This window comes from Podarcis erhardii (genome assembly GCF_964252035.2).
Source record: "Podarcis erhardii genome assembly, chromosome: 8".
Lineage (NCBI taxonomy): Eukaryota > Metazoa > Chordata > Lepidosauria > Squamata > Lacertidae > Podarcis > Podarcis erhardii.
In genome coordinates, this window is record NC_138499.1 from 18,578,832 (window position 1) to 18,597,584 (window position 18,753).

The following is an 18,753-nucleotide window of genomic DNA, read 5'->3' on the forward strand; positions in this document are numbered from 1 at the left end:
AAGCTCTTCTTAAACGAGCAATGCAAAGAAATAGAGGAAAACAAAAGAATGGGAAGAACCAGAGATCTGTTCAAGAAAACTGGAGATATGAATGGAACATTTCGTACATAGATTACCTTAATAAAGGACAAAAGTGGTAAGGACCTAACAGAAGCAGAAGACATCAAGAAGAGGTGGCAAGAATACACAGAGGAATTATACCAGAAAGATATGGATGGCTCGTACACCCTAGGTAGTGTGGTTGCTGACCTTGAGCCAGACATCCTGGAGAGTGAAGTCAAATGGGCCTTAGAAAGCACTGCAAATAACAAGGCCAGTGGAAGTGATGGTATTCCAGCTGAACTATTTAAAATTTTAAAAGATGATGCTGTTAAGGTGCTACACTCAATATGCCAGAAAGTTTGGAAAACTCAGCAGTGGCCAGAGGATTGGAGAAGATCAGTCTACATCCCAATCCCAAAGAAGGGCAGTGCCAAAGAATACTCCAACTACCGAACAATTACACTCATTTCACACACTAGCAAGGTTATGCTTAAAATTCTACAAGGTAGGCTCAAGCAGTATGTGGAGCAAGAACTCCCAGAAGTGCAAACTGGATTTAGAAGAGGCAGAGGAACCAGAGACCAAATTGCAAACATGTGCTGGATTATGGAGAAAGCTAGAGAGTTCCAGAAAGACATCTACTTCTGCTTCACTAACTACGCAAAAGCCTTTGACTGTGTCGACCACAGCAAATTATGGCAAGTTCTTAAAGAAATGGGAGTGCCTGATCACCTCATCTGTCTTGTGAGAAATCTGTATGTGGGACAAGAAGCTACAGTTAGAACTGGGTATGGAACAACTGATTGGTTCAAAATTGGGAAAGGAGTACGACAAGGCTGTATATTGACTCCCTGCTTATTTAACTTATATGCAGAATTCATCATGCGAAAGGCTAGGCTGGATGAATCCCTAGCCAGAATTAAGATTGCCAGAAGAAATATCAACAACCTCAGATATGCAGATGACACAACTTTGATGGCAGAAAGTGAGGAGGAATTAAAGAACCTTTTAATGAGGGTGAAAGAGGAGAGCGCAAAATATGGTTTGAAGCTCAACATCAAAAAAACGAAGATCATGGCCACTGGTCCCATCACCTCCTGGCAAATAGAAGGGGAAGAAATGGAGGCAGTGAGAGATTTTACTTTCTTGGGCTCCATGATCACAGCAGATGGTGACAGCGGACACGAAATTAAAAGACGCCTGCTTTTTAGGAGAAAAGCAATGACAAACCTAGACAGCATCTTAAAAAGCAGAGACATCACCTTGCCAACAAAGGTCCGTATGGTTAAAGCTATGGTTTTCCCAGTAGTGATGTATGGAAGTGAGAGCTGGACCATAAAGAAGGCTGATCGCCGAAGAATTGAGGCTTTAGAATTATGGTGCTGGAGGAGACTCTTGAGAGTCCCATGGACTGCAAGAAGATCAAACCTATCTATTCTTAAGGAAATGAGCCCTGAGTGCTCATAGGAAGGACAGATCGTGAAGCTGAGGCTCCAATACTTTGGCCACCTCGTGAGAAGCGAAGACTCCCTGGAAAAGACCCTGATGTTGGGAAAAATGGAGAGCACAAGGAGAAGGGGATGACAGATGACGAGATGGTTGGATAGTGTTCTCGAAGCTACCAGCATGAGTTTGTCTAAACTGCAGGAGGCAGTGGAAGACAGAAGTGCCTGGCGTGCTCTGGTCCATGGGGTCACGAAGAGTCGGACACGACTAAACGACTAAACAACATCTTATTTTATTACTCCGAGTTGCCAAATTTCAAGTACATTTCCTGTCCCGCTTCCATTTAAAAAATGGACCTGCATGTTAGGGAGGATGCTTCCTGTAGCAATAGTAACTGACCAAATGCTTGCTCAGTTCCTCATCATTGCGGATGGCAAGTTGCAAATGGTGAAAGATGATTCTGATGTTCTTGCTATCTCGGGCAGTGTTGTCAACAAACTCCAGGACTGCGGCAGTCTAGGTTTCCTGGAACACAAAAGAGCTGGGGCTGGTTGCTACAAGTAAGCTTTAAGTTTTGAACATATATAACATCACATTGACCAAAAGTTTATAGGATCTGAAGTATAAGGATTTTTTTAAAAAAAAAATTAGCTAACTAAAATGAACGGCAAGAAATCCCAAAAGTATACAGGATGAGCATTTCATGGAAACATTTTTCAATCATGCTTTAACAGACATATTGTACATATCTTTTTTTACTCTCTTTCAAATGTTTGTGCTTTAGATTATTAATAGTGCCAATTTCATTTCTTTGTTTAAACCATTCCCCAAACCTCTGGAGACTGTAAAGATTAACATGTTAATATCTGACAGTTAAAAAGCAATATGCAATATTAGTGATTATCTCCAGCTGAACGTCGCTCACAAAAGATGTAAACAATTATAACAAGTTACAGCAAACAAGGACATACTGTGCAAAGCTATTCTGTCAAGTACATCAGATTTGAAATCTGTTCATTATGTACTAGTGGAAACTACAAGGGCTATAATTTGCTGTCAGAATGACACTTCTTATATTAAATTTAAAAGGAAAAAAAAAAATATGAAAGACACAACCTGGTAATCTTTAACAAGTTTGGATACTTGATAAATGACATGTAGAAATGTAAATGCAAATGTTCTGTTTTCAGATCTGCATGTATGGATCTCTCCTGAGTCACTGAGCCAGGATAAACAGGTCTTGTGTCCCAGATATAAAGGAACAAACAATCAGCCACAAACAACTGATTGGCCAATGTAGGTTACCACTTCAGCTGAAGCTGGGTAGATCAGCTTGTCTTGTCGCCTCTACCTGCAACTTACTTTGTAGATCTTTGAATGTTCTGTGGCCAAGGCATGCTATAAACATAGGTCAATAGCCAGACAAATATAAATATGATCACGAGAACTCATGCAAGCAAATATAAATTAGCTGAAAGTTAGGATTGTACTGTTATGAGTTGGTGGGTGCAAGACACCCTAAATCCCAGATCAAGCTAGTCTTAGAATTTACCAAGGCTTAGAGTGTTAAAGCTGTGCTAGACCCATGTGTGTATTTGAGCTGTATACTAGACACTTCTAACCCTCTGGAATTAACATGTGTCTATAGCTAATTAAGCTGGGAGTAGCCTTCTGCACGAGCCAATCGCCTTGGGGTAATGAGCGATTAGGACGAGATCAAGGGCAAATCTCATTTGCAAATCAGTGAGCTCCTTCAACTGAGTTAGTTTAAAAGACAATGCCAGAGTTTTAGGATTGCAGTTAGGAGTTAAGCAACGGAGTTAGTAAGCAGTGGACCGGACAGATGTTTGAGAGGACTGGTTGTGGTCTGCTTAAGTCCAAGGCTGCTGTGGCTATGGGAGAAGCCAGAACCTCTTGGAGTGTTAATGCTGTAGACTCTGGTTGTATATAGGGGAAAGTGGGGCACATTGATGCCCAGGGCACATTGATACACCAACAATATTTCAATATCAAGAAATATTATTCATGTTGCAACATCACTAAAATGTGTCTATACATGTGTGAGTTCAACAGTTGCAACCGCGCCGCCCGCCAGTTAGCCGTTAGGGTTTGACGAGAGTAGGTTAGCACGGCCAACTAAAAAAATTACATGAAATGTAAAACTGTTCCAACACAGTTTTACGTTGTTTAGTTAAGATTTAAAAATACCAAAGGTAAGTTATTCAACTCAGTAATCAGGATTACACGTGATTTTTAAATAAGTTCAGTGGTTGTATTAATAATTGTTAGTTTTTTTGAAAATGTCCATTGGGGCACTTTGATACACTAAGACACAGGGCACATTGATACATATAAAAGTGCCCCGCTAGTGTACAGTAGTGCCCCAATATGCAAGTTTGCATGAAATCTCTAAACTCATTAAATTTGAAAAGAAAAAAAAACTGTTTACTAGGTGGCCAAAGTCATTTCTAAATATAAAGTGCCCCATCCAATTTATCAAAGTGCCCCGTAGGTGGGGCAGAATGATACAAAACCCATTTTTTTACTGAAGTCATTATATTCTCACTATCTTCTAACTTTAATGGTTCTTTTGATTGCTGATATAATATTGATTAGTTATGCCATGCATCAAGCAATTTTTTTATTATTTGACTCATTTTTGTTACATAAAATATGAGATTGATTTTTTTCTGTATCAATCTGCCCCACTTTCCCCCCTATGGGTAAATAAATCATATACTGTACAGGTGCCACAGTCTCTGCTGTGCCTCAGTTTCCCAAAGGAAACATGAAGCCTCGGTAGCATGCCAGGAACTCCCTGGAATCTCTCGCTGCTTGGAGATTGGTGTGTAACAATACATTCATCTATATCTCATCTGCCCTCCCCACCCTTGCTATTGACAAGGAGGGCTATGAGAAGTTTGCTCCTATTAGATGTTAGGGTGTGAAACCTAAGACGCTGGCAAGTTAGCAATGTCATGTGACTTTAAGTAGTCAAGCTCGTTAAGTTGTTAAGTTGCTCAATATATAAAGAGTGTTTGTTTTCTCTGCCTGTGGGGCGTGAAGCAAAAATGTCTGAAAGCTCCGGAGGTGTTTCTGTTATCTTTCTGCAATAAACCTGTCTTTGGAAAGACAGGCTTCCCTGTGTCGTTACTTCTTTGCTGCTGAGACTCTGAAGCTTGTACTGCAACAAGAATCTCTGCACTGGACTTAATTAATGCTCTGCAAAGAGAACTGTTGCTGGTTGCGCAGCGGAAGCGTTTACTGGACCAGTACACAAACTCTCTTAGGTTATGGCTCCTTCTACGTTTCTACAGCTGTATTGTGTGCAGAGAAAGTGAAAGCAGCTTTCGGATGAGAGAAGACCAGCTTGGTCGTAAATCCAGCTCTTAAAGGCTTCAGAGAAGGAACTGAGAGGCGTCTGAAAAGTGAGTAAGACAAATCCCAAGGGGAAAGAGAAGCAAGGGCACACAGAGGGAGTAGCAGCCGACCCCAAGAATGGCAGTGGAAAATTTCCAGGTTCCCTTTACAAAGTTGAACTCTGCTAATTACGTGCAGTGGTCTAAGAGGGCTCAAGTCTGGTTGGAAGCCAAAGAAGTGTGGGCTGATTATGTCCAGAGGCGAAAGCCGTTTGTGGCTGTTGCAGCAGATGCCACAGCAGAGCAACAGGCTGCTGCACATGCTCAGAACAGGGAACATGATAAAATGGACACTAAAGCTAGATGCATGTTGATGGTATCGATAGACGATTCCCAATTACCTCATGTGGAAAATTTAAGGTCTGCATTTGAAATTTGGGAAGCTCTTAGGCGAATTCACCATAGAGCCACCATAGAGCATGGCAGGCAGAGCTGTAAGGAAGCCTCACAAGTGTCTGCTATGGCCAGCAAGTCATGTTTTCGATGTGGCAGCCGGTTTCATTTGATAGCAAAGTGTCCAGAAAAGCAACAGGAATTTCAACAGTCCAAGGTCAGTTTCCGGAGCTACAGGGGAAGACGAAGTGAGAACTACAAGAATCAACGATCCAGAGGGGGAGCAGGTGCTGATAAGGGACTATCTGCAATGGCAGCACAACAGAGTCCTAAAAGGAGCCAACAAACCTTGAAGTGGATTATTGACAGTGGAGCTAGTCACAGTTTAGTTCCAGCGACATCTAGTGGCAGCTTGATGAACTGCAAGACATTGCCAGTTGCAAAAACTGTGACTATAGCAGACAATAGTAAACGAGAAATGAACCTTAAAGGCACAATTTATGTTAATTGTTTGCAAACTAACCTTCCTGTTTTCGTTCTTCCAGGAATGAAGAATGGACTTTTGAGTGTGTCATGCCTGGTAAAAAGTGGTTTTAAGGTTGAGTTTGAAAATGATGTGTGCACCATTTTGAAACAGGGGCAGGAGCTAGTTAAAATTCCCTGTGAGGATGGGCTTTTTGTTTTGGATGAAGAGCAGTTAGCAGCAGGTAGATGTTCAACAGGTGAAGCGCAAGCTAAGTGTGTAAATAAGGCTCCTCATACAGGTTGTGTACATCTACTACACAGAAGGTTAGCTCATATATGCTTTAAGTATGTAAGCAAGATGCCAGATTTAGCTGAGGAGTGTAACATTAAACCCTGTCCAAATTTTCTGGATTGTTGTGCTTGTAAACATGCTAAGGTTAAGACATGTAACTATCCTAGATCTGATAGAGTAAGCAAGAAACCCTTTGAACTTGTGCACACAGACGTGTGTGGCCCTATGCCAGTCAAATCGCTTGGAGGTGTGAGATTTATGCAAATTTTGGTGGATGATTTTTCAAGGGCTAGTTGGGTTTTCTTTCTGAAAGAAAAATCACAAGCAGCTTCCATCCTGATGGATTGGATTGAAGAAGTCGAATGTAAATTTGACACCAGGGTGCGTAAAATACAATCAGATCGTGGTGGGGAATATGTGAACCAAACGCTGGAGACGTGGTTAAAAAGGAAAGGTATAGTTCATAGACTTACCAATCCCTATTCACCACAGGAGAATGCAGTTGCCGAAAGAAAATTTCGAACATTACAGGAAGCCATTGCTGCTTTGCTGTTTGATTCTGGACTTCCACAGCGGTTTTGGGCTGAGGCTGCACTGTATGCGAATTATACTTTTAACAGAGTGTACAATAGCACAGTAGGCAACACTCCTTACTTCATGCTATTTGGGAAAAAACCAAAAATTGATCATCTAAGAGTTTTTGGATGTCATGCTTATGTGCTGGTGCCTAGGGCACAACGTAGGAAAGGCGATCCTAGATCTAAAGAAATGTTTTTCTGTGGTTATCAAGCAAACACAAAAGGTTGGAGATTTGTGAATGTAGAAGGCAATCAAACAAAAATCACAATCAGCAGAAGTGCAGAATTTTGTGAACAGGATGGTTGGAACAAAATTCATGGAAATCCTGACATACTATTTGATGTGGTGAACAGTAACAATGAAACTCAGGCCCCAGGGCAGGTATTAGTTCCAGAACAGGCTGAGGAATTTGAGTCTGAGGACGAGGGTGAGAAATCGTCTAGTTCACCCAAGTCTGTAAAGTCAGAATCTTCTAGCTCTAAAAGTTCACCTGTACAGCAAGAGAGACGTGTAAAGTCAGAATCAGAAAGTTCTTCAACTACTAGTGACAGTTCACCCGTACAGCAAGAGAGACGTGTAAAGTCAGAATCAGAAAGTTCTTCAACTACTAGTGACAAACAGGTGACGACTAGTGATTCTGGGTCAGAGGGGGAAACTGAAGGAACATCACAGGAACTGTTAAGGCGTTCCAAGCGTGCCAACAAAGGTATACCTCCTGAAAGGTACCAAGCTATTAGTGTTTGGGCTGGTTTGGCAAATTGCGAACCTGAAAGTTTTGAGGAGGTTGAGCAATTACCCCAGGAGGAGGCCAGTAGGTGGCGTGAGGCCATGCAAAAGGAGTTGAATTCTATGAAAGAACTGGGTGTGTTTTCCATCACCAAACTGCCAGAAGGTACCAAGGCAGTAAGTTGTAGGTGGGTGTACAGGATAAAGACAACAGCGATGGGGAAACCAGAGTACAAAGCAAGGCTTGTAGCTCGAGGTTTTACGCAAAGAAAGGGGTTACATTATTCCGAAGTCTATGCACCCACTTCAAGGAGTGAAACCCTTCGGGCACTATTAGCAGTTGCTGCTCAGAAAGGGTTCAAAGTGAATCAATTTGATGTCTCTACAGCTTATCTTCATTCAGACTTGGCTGAAGAGCTCTATATGGAGCTACCGCCAGGATTGAAAGTTGGTAAATCAAATCAGGTATGGAAACTACATAAATCTATTTACGGACTCAAGCAATCTGCTCATAATTGGAATGAGTGTTTGAATGACGTTTTGGTAGGCATTGGTTTTAGCAGGAGCAAGGCTGACAATTGCTTATATTTCAGAGGTTCAGGAGATGCTCAAGAATCTTTGCTTGTTTATGTAGATGACCTGATTTATACTTCAAAGACACAAGAACAAGTAAAAAAACTAGCCAAAGAATTAAATAAACACTTCAAAGTTAAGAATCTTGGTGATGTAAAGGTCTATCTTGGTGTTCAGATAGATAGGACCAAAAATGGCAGTTTTCTACTGAATCAAAAAGGCAAGATATTGCAAATGTTGAAAAAGTTTGGCATGACGGAGTGTGCAGGTGTTAGAACACCAATGGAAATGGGTTTTGTAAAAGACAATGAGTTCAAGGATAGTGCTGAATTCAAGCGTGCTGAAATCTTTCAGTCAGCACTGGGAAGCTTACTTCATCTTTTGCAATGGAGTAGACCAGACATTGCTTATGCTGTTAACTTACTCAGCAGAGAAGCTTCAAAACCTAGTGTAAATGCATGGAAAGGAATTCAAAGAGTGTTAAGATATTTACAATACACCAAAGATTTTTGCCTTGAATTATCTTCTGAAGGACAAGCACAGATTACTTGTTGGGCAGATAGTGATTGGGCAAATTTAAAGGATAGAAAATCAGTGTCTGGCTGTGTAATAAAATTTGGTAACTCTCTGATTGGGTGGAGATCCAAGAAACAGAACCTGATTGCTTTGTCGTCAACAGAAGCTGAGTTCTGTGCCTTATCTGAGTTATGTAGAGATCTGGAATTTTACAAATGCTTGGCACAAGAGATGTATGAAAAGGCCATCACTCCAATCACTGTATGGGGTGATAATCAACCGTGTCTTAAGTTAGCACAAAATGGGCAGTTTAAAGGTCGTACAAAACATTTGGATATCCGCTTTCAAAATGTTTGTCAAACGGTAAAAGCGGGAATTGTTAAATTAAATTACTGTCCCAGTCATGAAAATCAAGCTGATGGTTTTACAAAACCGCTTGGGTTTCAGCGGCATGAAAACTTTTGTGAAGAAATGGGTCTGAAGTAATTTTGTTTTTGTATTGCCAGCGAGAGGGGGTGTTAGGGTGTGAAACCTAAGACGCTGGCAAGTTAGCAATGTCATGTGACTTTAAGTAGTCAAGCTCGTTAAGTTGTTAAGTTGCTCAATATATAAAGAGTGTTTGTTTTCTCTGCCTGTGGGGCGTGAAGCAAAAATGTCTGAAAGCTCCGGAGGTGTTTCTGTTATCTTTCTGCAATAAACCTGTCTTTGGAAAGACAGGCTTCCCTGTGTCGTTACTTCTTTGCTGCTGAGACTCTGAAGCTTGTACTGCAACAAGAATCTCTGCACTGGACTTAATTAATGCTCTGCAAAGAGAACTGTTGCTGGTTGCGCAGCGGAAGCGTTTACTGGACCAGTACACAAACTCTCTTATTAGAGTTGTATGCTTGGTGGTTTTCCTGAAGCTCTGTGGCATGTACAGTGGTACCTCGGGTTACAGACACTTCAGGTTATAGACGCTTCAGGTTACAGACTCCACTAACCCAGAAATAGTACCTTGGGTTAAGAACTTTGCCCCAGAATGAGAACAGAAATTGCATGGCGTTGGGAGGCCCCATTAGCTAAAGGGGTACCTCAGGTTAAGAACAGTTTCAGGTTAAGAACGGACCTCCAGAACGAATTAAATTCTTAACCCGAGGTACCACTGTACAGGTAGGTGGAAGGGTCTTTGCACAATAGGCACCTGCATGTTGAACACACAAGTCCACTCTGCATCTCTCATGGTGGGTATAAGCTGTGTGAGCATGGTGGACGTAGGCAAGAAAAGAGGAAATTTCTAGTGCCGTTGGCAGATTGAGGACAGAGTTGATGAGTGGTTGGTAGGCACAGTGCATCAGCCAGTACCTACTTTCTGCAGGAAGAGCTCTAGCCTTTCTTGGACCACATTCATACCATACATTGAAAGAACTATGATGCTACTGTTTAGTGATGGGTCCCCCTCCCCACAGAATTATGTGAGCTGTAGTTTGTTAAGGGTGCTGAGTGTTCTTAGAAAGACCCCCCCCCTTTCCCCTCACAGAGCTACAATTCCCAGACTTCCCTGTGAATTGTAGCTCTCTGTTTTAGGAATGTTGATGTTGCTATTATGCAATCCATGGCCATGATATTCTTTTCAAATGTTAGCGGTACGGAACGCTCTTGCAAATAAAAAATAAACACATCAAGCTGGAAGCATACGCCATAAAGAATTCATGAGATTTTTATTGTTTCTGTTTGTGAATTTATAATTTTGCCTTAGAGGAGGTCATCACACATGGATTTTCTTCTTAATTTACTTTCTGCTAATATAAAAATAGCTGGAATAATTTCCGTTAAGCATAGCAAAATGTATAAAATCATGTAAACAGCTGATAAGCTCTTCAAATCGCAATTAGTCTGTTCAGATTTGCATTCAACTGCTTCATTTCCCAGGATGCAGCTCTTTCCCTCCTATCTCTGTTGTTTTTTTTAATGGTAAATTTGTTAAAAGTTTGTGAGAAAATCATCTAACTCTAACTCAGCAACATAAGAAGCTGCCTTAAGTCTGAATGTGGCAAGTAAGGAGGCATGGCTAGAGCAAAGGCCCCAACTTTTTTTTTCTCATGCTGGGCTGCTGTTCCTCATGCCTTGTGTGCATAGGTTTCTGTCTACGCTGTTCTGTTCAGCTACTGTACTGAAATACTTGACTGCTATAGTTCTGGAGTATGTTGCGTGGCCAGGCGGTGACAGCCTCAGCCCCCAGGGGTCATAAGGAAGGAATAAAGATTCTGACAATGTTATATGGAATTAAAGTTACAGATAGGTAGCCGTTTTGGTCTGCCATAGTCAAAACAAAATAAAAAAATTCCTTCCAGTAGCACCTTAAAGACCAACTAAGTTAGTTCTAGGTATGAGCTTTCGTGTGCATGCACACTTCTTCAGATACACACTGTGTATCTGAAGAAGTGTGCATGCACACGAAAGCTCATACTTAGAACTAACTTAGTTGGTCTTTAAGGTGCTACTGGAAGGAATTTTTTTATTTTGTTTTGAATATGGAATTAAAATTAGGCCACAACTTTATTAAACTTCCAAATGTAGGAAGACCTTGGCTTAGGCCCTGGGCGTGTACCCCTCCCAGCCCCCCCCCCAACCGGGGGAAACGGGGGCTCATCAGAGTAAATGGGATATGGGGGTGCTCTGTGAGACGTAAGTGTAGTAGGCAGCTAAGCCCATATCCCCACATGCAGGGTAGTTCACTGATGACCTTTCAGCGTATGGCCAGTGACACCTATATATAACCCCTTTAGGAGGGGGACCCTGGAATCGCCGCCGCAGGGGGGTGAGTCACCACTTCATGCCCCCCCCCCCCAATATAGGGAAGAAAAGGATTCCACCCAAGGCCATAACAGTCACAGCCTATGAATCCTGGGAAGCATCTTTGCCCTGGAAATGCCAGTGGATGCACAATTTCCTTTGATATCCTGCTATCAGGTGGTGGTGTATGGGTGTTTAAAGCGGGGTAGCAGGGAGGGCTCCTTTAATACAAAGGGAAATGAACACATAAAAGGCCCCCATTTCCTGGTATAGCTCTGCCCCCCCCCCCTGCTTTTTAGTTCAGGCAGGACACTCAAACATCCTTGAAAAAAAATATGAAGACTGCTCAGTAGAATGTGCCAAGGCCCATGTATTGCAACTCAAACTGATGGATGCAATTTAACAAAACAAATCCCCAAAGTTACATCTGTGCAGGCATCTTGAACATTAAAGCGGTTTTGCATATTAAGTTTTTGTTTGCTTGTTTGTTTGCCTCGAGCAATGCAGATTGACCAAAAATATCAAACATCAAAATGGAGGGCCTATAATGAGAATGCAGAGATAACTGCAACCATAAAAGCATTGGCAGTGCTGCTGAAATAAATTAATTAAAGATAATAGGCCTGTAGTTTTGCAAGATATGAGATTGCCCAAGATGAGATCGCCTTTATCATTCCCCCCCCCCCCCCCCCCGGCATTGCTCTAAAGGAAAGAAACCATTGTCTGCATTCCTTGTGTTTTGCGCCCATTAACATTTAAATAGCTGAACTAAATACCACTGAGCTTGGCAGGGCTAGGAAGACTGGATGGACTGACAAGTATTAAGGAAGCGCTTGGAGCATTTCAGAGATATTGGATAAGCAGCTGGGAGAAAATCACCTTTGACTGTCTCTTGAAGAAATGGAGCTGCATTGCAACACATGCGGGTCTGATTTTTCTTTTGACATTCTTGTTGGCAGTTACTATTCCTGAGTGGTGGCATCTCATGGCTGAAAAAAGTCCTAGCAAAAAGTGGATTGGCGATATTGGACCCATCTGGACCCTCCTCATGATTCCTTGGCCAACAGAAGTGTGCTTGGGATGAGCATCGAAGGGGGATGGGGTACCCAAAGCACATGTTCAGTTAGCGCAAGGATTTCCATTTGTGCAACTGAACTGCCCTTCCTTCTCCTTACCCCATTCATGTCCAATGTCCTCCTCAAATATAATCCAGAGGATTGGGGAAACACCCAGATCAATCTAGTGGGAGAGGTGTGCTGGACCCCGGGGGGGGGGTTACCATGAGACGTGGTCAGAGTCCGGTCCTGGGTCGAGGGTCTGGAGACTGTCCACCAAGGGCAAAGCGGGGTCCAAAGCAAGAAGCCGGGCATGGGCGGGAACTTCGGAAAAACAGGTCTGGGTGCTGGCAGAAACAGGTTTCCAACGATGTTGCTCCCGCAACCTGGGACTGGGCTGACTGGCCTTTATCTCCTCTGGGGCCTAGGCGGTCCCGGCCCACAGGTGACTCGCCTCTCCTGGCCTTAAGGCGAGCACTCCTCCTGAGAGAACTTAGTTCCCTCCGCCTCTCTGCCCTGAGCCTCTGCAGCTCAGGAGAGGCTGGAGGGTTACTGGACCCAGAGGCAGCCTCACCTTCTCCTGACAGAGCTGGAAGAGGAGCACCTGCAGGCAATGGGCCCTCAATCACCTCCGGAGCCAGAGTGGATTCATCTGGTGTCTGCTCCTGAGGATCCGGCACAGGTGCAGGCGCTTCAGAATCAAGGCCCTGCCCCAGCTCAGCCGGCCCTGGAGGCGGGGACTCCTGTGCAGGCTGAGATTCCTCCGGTTCAGCCTCTGAATCAGATTCCCAGGCCATTACAAGAGGAGAGGGAGTGAGAGTCCCATTGTGCAGTCAACAGTTCTTATGCTGATGGAATGAATACATTGAATACTGCTCAGGGGTTTTTTTTGCTGCAACTTTAAATTATGGAGTAACGCTCTAAGGAAAATTAATCTCAATTTAAATGTGTGTCTTAAGACCATTTTATTCCAGTGGACATTTTTAAGTTAGAATTTGTGTTGATATGTCTTCATTTTAATATTGCCGATGATATGAGTTTATTATTACCATGCTGCCTGATTCCCTTCTTATCAGTAGAATTATTTTCAATTTGTTGTGAGACTCATTTTCCTTTCAACATGGAGGTATTGTAGGTTATCACGGAGCAATGGTTCCAAACTACAAGAAAGAAGATTCCACCTAAGTATTAGGAAGAACTTCCTGACAGTAAGAGCTGTTTGACAGTGGAATTTGCTGCCAAGGAGTGTGGTGGAGTCTCCTTCTTTGGAGGTCTTTAAGCAGAGGCTTGACAACCATATGTCAGGAGTGCTCTGATGGTGTTTCCTGCTTGGCAGGGGGTTGGACTCGATGGCCCTTGTGGTCTCTTCCAACTCTATGATTCTATGATTCTATGATCTTGTCCACCCCTCTGCTTGATGCAAGATAGCCAGAGTTAGAGCATTCCAATGGATAACAACCCAGCCTATACTTTTTTCTATCTCCACCAGCCTATGCTTGAAGTCCACTAGTGAGGGAGAGCCTACCACCCCCTAGATAATTGGAGCAATTGCTGAACTGCTCTTTATTAAGAAGTTTCTCCAAAGTTTCAACTAAAATCTACCCTCCTGTAACTTAAGCTCTCCTGTTCTGTGTCCTCTAATACAGGAGACAGCAAGCCTTTCCCCTCTTCTGTGTGACAGGTCTTCAGATCCTGTTTGCAGTGCTATGATGAAGGAAAGGAGTGCTGGAGAAGCAGAATGCCCAGGTCCTCTGCCCTGTCCTCTCTCTCTGCCACCAACTTGGATTTAAAGTTTAAACGAATTTTGGAGCATAAGACTATCCGTGGATACTAGCCACAATGGCTGTTTTATCTCCACTGTCAGAGGCATTGTGCCTTTGTAGTAGTTGTAGTAACAACAACAACAACAACAACAACAATAGTAATAATAATAATTTATTTATATCCCACCCTCCCCAGCCGAAACCAGGGCTCAGAGCGGCTAACAACAATAAAAGTAACACAGCATTCTAAAACCAATTCATTCTAAAATCAATTCAAAATTAAATTAATGGCAACCATTGGGCTAGAGTTCTGTGAGAATTACCAAAGGAGGGAGGGTCAGACTGTGCCTTGGCCAAAGGCCTGGTGGAACAGCTCTGTCTTGCAGGCCCTGCGGAAAGATGTCGGGTCCCGCAGGGCCCTAGACTCTTGTGACAGAGTGTTCCACCAGATCGGGGCCACAGCCGAAAAAGCCCTGGCTCTGGTTGAGGCCTGCCTAACCTCCCGGTGGCCCGGGATCGCCAAGATGTTTTTGTTTGAAGACCATAAGGTCCTCCATGGGACATTCCAGGAGAGGCGGTCCCGTAGGTACAAGGGTCCTAGGCCGTATAGGGCTTTAAAGGTTAGTTCCTGGGAGTTGCTGGTGGGCAGAGTGCTGTTGTGCTCAGGTTCTGTTTGTGGGCTTTCCATGGGCATTCAATGGAACACTGTGAGAACAGGAAGCTACACTAGATGTGCCATTGGCCTGGTCCACCAAGGCTCTTCTTATGTTCTTAGTCTCTGAATTCCAAAAAATATCCAAGTTGTTCAATGCACTTTAACTTTCTATCACATGATTATCACCATGTGACAGTGCAGCTAATCACTCTTCATTCAATCAGCCATTCGCATGCACTCTGCAGTGATTCATCATTCCATCTTTCAAATCATCTACATTCAGTGGCCAAAAGGGACATTGGAAATGGTGGTTTCTTTTCACATGCATATTTGCAGAATTATTATAATGTGCCCAATTGCTTTTCATAGCTATTTGGTTACTTATCTCTGGGCAGAGAGCTGTTTTAAAACTTTGTGAGTTCATACATAGCACTCCTTCTGTTTTGTAGAACCTGAAGAGCTATTTTTTTATTAGAAAATTCTAACACATAAAATGCCTTTTCTATAGGAAGTAAACAACTCTGTACACAACAATTTTAAAACTGATTTCAGAAAGCATTTACAAAAAAAAAAAAACAACCAACAACAACCCACAGAGATAAAAAGCTTAAGACTACAAGCATGAATGTTATTTCCATCACCTTTTTGCAAAACAGGTTTTGCATAAAAGCCAATTTTCTCCTAATATGCAGCCTGGAGTCAGGTTTCCTACCTACAGTTACCAGCCAGATGCTTCTTGGAAGCCAAGGAAAAGGCATGAAAAAAACAGCCCTGTTCTTCTGACCCAGTAACTGACATTTGTGATACGCTGCTTCTGATCCTGTAAATTTTATGTAGCTATAGCCACCCACTCTATTTTCACTAATGTACTTCTTTTTGTGCACATTCTTCTCTCACATACGCAAGTTGCATGAACACTGGTCGGATGGAAAACTGCTTTGCAAAGTTCAGATAAGTGACATTTCAAAGAACGGGAAATTTCAAAGTTTTGGGCAGTGAGGATCTGATTGATTTACATTTAAATGCTGACTGAACCAACCCCACCTCCCTACTTCCTAATCTCATCAGCCCCTAAGCACATAGCCAATGGTCAGGGCTGATAGAAATCGTGGTCAAGAAACACTCAGAGGGCCACTTTAGCCATCCCTGATATACTGAGTTAAACATCTAGGTCAGTATTGTCTACAGTACACACCATACTAAGCAGCAGCTGCCTTTCAGAAAGGGGTCTTGAAGAAGAAGAAGAAGAAGAAGAAGAAGAAGAAGAAGAAGAAGAAGAGGAGGAGGAGGAGGAGGAGGAGGAGGAGGAGGAGGAGGAGGAGGGGGATTTTGGATTTGATATCCCACTTTATCACTACCCGAAGGAGTCTCAAAGTAGCTAACAATCTCCTTTCCCTTCCTCCCCCACAACAAACACTCTGTGAGGTAAGTGAGGCTCAGAGACTTCAGAGACGTCTTCAGAGACTAGCCCAAGGTCACCCAGCAGCTGCAGGTGGAGGAGCGGGGAAGTGAACCCAGTTCACCAGATTACGAGTCCACTACTCTTAACCACTACACCACGCTGGCTCATACCTTCTTGCCAATGCCAAAGACTGAACCTGACATCTGTTTGCATAGTATGAGTGATGGTCTCTGCTGAGGGGTGTGTTGCTCTTAAAAATGTAACTGTGCGTCATACGTAGAAGGTAAAGAGGAAAGTAAGAACAAGTCTACAGGATTTTGCTGTTATTTTTAAATAAAGATGCCACTCTGCAGGGTGGGTTTGTTTTTTTGTTGTTTCGTTCTTGTTTTTATCATGTATTTTATATCTTTATTTTGTATTTTTATGTTGTGAACCACCCTGTGATCTACAGATGAAGGCTATATACAAATCTAATAAAGAAATAAATAAATTTGTAAAACCCTCCTTTTTGTGAGATGCAGATGATTTAACATTTGCATACTTTTATATTACACATTCTTATGCCTAAATGGAAACACAACATAGGATTGTTCTCTCACTGCAGGAAGGCCACTTCTACATGAAAGGTTAGGCTGGATCTAGACACATTTTTTAAAAAAAGGTTTCAGGAAAATGTGTTGTAAAGCTCATAATGGGAAATCACATTGCCGAAGGATTGGACTCTACAGCGCCATCTGGTGTCACAGTGTTATAACGGATTTAAAACACTTTCCCCCCTCTAATGTAGCTGAGTCCCCAGTGAGCTCTTCTGTTTAGTTAAAGACTACTTGTATTCTTCATAAAATTAATAGAATTTTTTTCTGGTGCTATTGACCGTTTTCGTTCACCTTTAGCTCTCCTAATAAAACCAATTCATCGTTTACATCTACATTCACTCTTTGATTAAATTACTTTGAAGATTCTCTCACACACACCCTAATCTTGTCCCCTGTGAAGTTTTGGGTCTCAACGGATCCTTTGTAAACGTTGTTCCATTAAAATAAAAAATATTGAAGACATGGTTGCATATTAGGCATATTATTATCTCTACATACTAATCAAACTTCAAGAGGCTTATCCCAACATTCTGCTTTGTTCCTAGATTTCAGAGGATATTGTGCCATAAACTTGAATCAACACAGAAGGGAGAAAGAGCTAGCCTGAGATGCTGGCATAGCTCTTTCTAGGAAAAGCAACGGCTACTTCTTTGAAGCATTCTTTAAAAACCCTTGATTAATGGCTTATACATAAAAGAAATTAATTAACTGGCAATTGCTCTTCTTATGTACAAAGACGACAGTTAACCATTGTAATGAAGTAAGTTGGTGAATTTGTTTATGTGATGTCTAGGACCAGCCTTGTGAACCAATGATTACTTTGCTGTGAATATTCCACTAGTACTGCTTTTTGACTAGGAAACAGGATATCAGCGATCCAGCTGCAGAAATTTGCACACGTCAACAGCATAGCTGTCAACTTACAGATTTGAAAATAAGGGACCAGCAGCCTTGAAAATAAGGGATCAGCAGCCAAAATAAGGGATTTTCCGGGCACAGGTATGTTCAAATTCTGAGCCCCTCTGAGCCAAAGGCAGAAAGCCCAGCCAGCAGCCAAATGAAGCCTCATCAATAAGGGACAGCAGCGGGACATGGCGCTGGGATAAGGGACTGTCCTGCCAAATAAGGGACACTTGACAGCTATGGTCAACAAACAACAGAATTTCCAGTCCCTGGCCACTAACTGTAGTTTCAAACATATCCACACACAAATCATAGATGGTAGTTAACAGATACCTAGGTGTAATGCTTCTGTTAAATGCCTTGAAGACCTGTTTCCAGGACACACTAGTTGAACCACTGTCGTAGAAAAGTACAGTGCAGTACAGAAATTTACTTATGTGAATGCGGCTTTGGGCAGGTGGTGAGGAAATAAGTAATTATAATAACGTCCACTGCTTAACTGTTACTGCTGTTTTTATTTTATTCTTGAGATTGTATGTTTCACGCTGCTTTTAATATTGGCTTTTAAATCATTATAACTCACCCTAGCACTTCAGGGTGAAGGGCATGTAATAAATGAAGCCAGTAACAACAGCAGCTGTCTTACATCCAATATTTAATACTTATTTGGAGTTTTCTGTACACAACTCCAATATTCTTTAATGTGACGTACTGTATATACATGTACAGAAGATGGGACAGATCCCTGAAGGCAAAATGTAATAAATGTCGGTGCTAAACACATCCAGTTGGCTAGTGATAATTTAACTGTGAGCTCTGCTAGCACTTACGGAATAAGGTTTAATCAGGGATTTAAATGCCATGCTTCCAAAATATCGATCTGTCTATCCGTCTATCCATCTCTCTCTCTCTCTCTCTCTCTCTCTCTCTCTCTCTCTCTCTCTCATAACATGTCCCTGCCAAACCAGTTTTTTACTCAGTACAATCACAACTCGGAGACAATATGGCCATCTTGACCTCTCCATTATTCTGCTGTAGGCCCTTTACCATAATGTGTTCTGGGACTTAAATCAATTTAAATGAAATGCTAACTTGATCAAATAGATTGAAACTGCAGCATAACATATGTCACCATAAATGCATGGGATGGGCACTTTTCCCACCTGAGAGATGCATTTTGTGGTGGCTAACCTTGTGGAGGCTGCATGCCAAAGGT

At 42.3% G+C, this 18,753-nt stretch overlaps 1 long non-coding RNA gene across 1 annotated transcript in view; it reads left to right on the plus strand.

The window, feature by feature from the left end:
* LOC309349151 overlaps positions 1-9,103 on the plus strand; it is a 217,692-nt gene extending 208,589 nt beyond the window's left edge. Inside the window, exon 2 of the long non-coding RNA XR_014159772.1 lies at positions 8,563-9,103. This is a non-coding gene — a long non-coding RNA (uncharacterized lncRNA). The remainder of the gene's footprint in view (positions 1-8,562) is intronic.
* Positions 9,104-18,753: the final 9,650 nt, after the last annotated feature.